Raw genomic sequence first — 2500 nt, forward strand, 5'->3', positions numbered from 1 at the left:
TAGCAAGGTTTCAACCTAAAGCAGGCGCATGCTGTCAAACGTAGTCGGCAGGATTCAAACCTGCGCGGGGAGAGCCCAATGGATTTCTAGTCCATCGCCTTAACCACTCGGCCACGACTACAAGCTGGCTGAAGGGGGCTTGTCATTTCGCTTGGTGCCTTGCAGCGTTGCTGCCCGAGGCCAGTGCAGGTGCATTCCACGAACTCAACAGCAAAACGTAGCGCTCCTAAAAAAAAAAGGCTCGATCGCCCGAACAGGGACTTGAACCCTGGACCCTCAGATTAAAAGTCTGATGCTCTACCGACTGAGCTATCCGGGCTCTTGCCCGAGATGTGTGCGTGTTGCGTGGGAACCCACATCAAAATGAATCGTATCGGCTGAAAGAAAAAAAAAAGATTCTCCCATGCATCGCATTCAATTCTTCGACGATTAAGAACGGCCGTCCAAACGTCTGCTATGTCAAAATATACTTGCGCATTAGTGGGAATGCAGCCTATTAGACGGATAATAATAATCAACCGACGATAATGCTAGGAAAAAGAACAACATCTCACTGCTTCTTGTCTGGAAAGCATCTTTACATGCTTTAATGCTGTGGACTTGCCGCGCTCTTTTCGTTATTGTAAACTTGCTTCAAAGGCGCAGTTGTTTGGAGCAAATAGCAAGTCCACTGCACTTTAGGTAACAGCCAGCGAGTGTACTGACACCTAGCGATTAGAAAGTATACCAGCACCATATTCTCTCTGAAGCAAGATTCTTCCAAACTAAATGGGAGCGTTTGGTTTTCAGTCTTTTCTCTGAGGGTTCAAACCTGAGAGCTCGTGCTCTCAAAGAAGGTCCCAGTGGCAATTCACTCAAACATCCAGAGCACGTCAAGGACGCACCGTACAACAACAAAAAAAGTGGTCTGACGGACAGGGTGAGGAGAGGTGGTAACGTGGAGCTCAATTTCAAAGGCACCCAGAAAAACTTGCCGTGACCCGGATTCGAACCGGGGTTGCTGCGGCCACAACGCAGAGTACTAACCACTATACGATCACGGCGAGCTACCGGTCTCCCCGATGTGTGGCTGGGTACAAAAGGGCCCTTGTCATCTTTAGCTTGCAGACAAAACTATTCCTTGCCAACATAACTATTCCTTGCCAACATAACTCTTTTCAAGGGTGATATTGTCACAGTGACTTTTTTCTTTTCCTAAAGTTTTAGCAAGGTTTCAACCTAAAGCAGGCGCATGCTGTCAAACGTAGTCGGCAGGATTCAAACCTGCGCGGGGAGACCCCAATAGATTTCTAGTCCATCGCCTTAACCACTCGGCCACGACTACAAGCTGGGTTAAGGGGGCATGTCATTTCGCTTGGTGCCTTGCAGCGTCGCTGCCCGAGGCCAGTGCAGGTGCAGTGCACGAACTCAACAGCAAAACGTAGCGCTCCTCAAAAAAACGAGGCTCGATCGCCGGAACATTGACTTGAACCCTGGACCCTCAGATTAAAATTCTGATGCTCTACCGACTGAGCTATCCGGGCTCTTGCCCGAGATGCGTGCGTGTTGCGTGGGAACCCACATCAAAATGAATCGTATCGGCTGAAAGAAAAAAAAAATTCTCCCATGCATCGCATTTAATTCTTCGACGATTAAGAACGGCCGTCCAAACGTCTGCTATGTCAAAATATACTTGCGCATTAGTGGGAATGCAGCCTATTAGACGGCTAATAATAATCAACCGACGATAATGCTAGGAAAAAGAACAACATCTCACTGCTTCTTGTCTGGAAAGCATCTTTACATGCTTTAATGCTGTGGACTTGCCGCGCTCTTTTCATTATTGTAAACTTGCTTCAAAGGCGCAGTTGTTTGGAGCAAATAGCAAGTCCACTGCACTCTAGGTAACAGCCAGCGAGTGTACTGACACCTAGCGATTAGAAAGTATACCAGCACCATATTCTCTCTGAAGCAAGATTCTTCCAAACTAAATGGGAGCGTTTGGTTTTCAGTCTTTTCTCTGAGGGTTCAAACCTGAGAGCTCGTGCTCTCAAAGAAGGTCCCAGTGGCAATTCACTCAAACATCCAGAGCACGTCAAGGACGCACCGTGCAACAACAAAAAAAGTGGTCTGACGGACGGGGTGAGGAGGTAACGTGGAGCTCAATTTCAAAGGCACCCAGAAAAACTTGCCGTGACCCGGATTCGAACCGGGGTTGCTGCGGCCACAACGCAGAGTACTAACCACTATACGATCACGGCGAGCTACCGGTCTCCCCGACGTGTGGCTGAGTACAAAAGGGCCCTTGTCATCTTTAGCTTGCAGACAAAACTATTCCTTGCCAACATAACTCTTTTCAAGGGTAATATTGTCACAGTGACTTTTTTTCTTTTCCTAAAGTTTTAGCAAGGTTTCAACCTAAAGCAGGCGCATGCTGTCAAACGTAGTCGGCAGGATTCAAACCTGCGCGGGGAGAGCCCAATGGATTTCTAGTCCATCGCCTTAACCACTCGGCCAAAGC

The 2500-nt window shown here is 48.1% G+C and overlaps 3 non-coding genes across 3 annotated transcripts; all 3 read right to left on the reverse strand.

Annotated features, from left to right (window-relative positions):
* Window positions 1–246: 246 nt before the first annotated feature.
* On the reverse strand, window positions 247–319 carry trnak-uuu (transfer RNA lysine (anticodon UUU)). Its single transcript has one exon. It is a non-coding gene; the product is annotated as a tRNA-Lys (tRNA).
* A 652-nt stretch (window positions 320–971) lies between these two features.
* On the reverse strand, window positions 972–1043 carry trnah-gug (transfer RNA histidin (anticodon GUG)). The gene has a single exon. It is a non-coding gene; the product is annotated as a tRNA-His (tRNA).
* Window positions 1044–2168: 1125 nt separating this feature from the next.
* On the reverse strand, window positions 2169–2240 carry trnah-gug (transfer RNA histidin (anticodon GUG)). The gene has a single exon. It is a non-coding gene; the product is annotated as a tRNA-His (tRNA).
* Window positions 2241–2500: the final 260 nt, after the last annotated feature.

The sequence above is a fragment of the Rhinichthys klamathensis genome, unplaced genomic scaffold, assembly GCF_029890125.1.
Source record: "Rhinichthys klamathensis goyatoka isolate OS25496 unplaced genomic scaffold, OSU_Roscu_1.1 h1tg000856l_1, whole genome shotgun sequence".
In the NCBI taxonomy this organism is placed as follows: domain Eukaryota; kingdom Metazoa; phylum Chordata; class Actinopteri; order Cypriniformes; family Leuciscidae; genus Rhinichthys; species Rhinichthys klamathensis.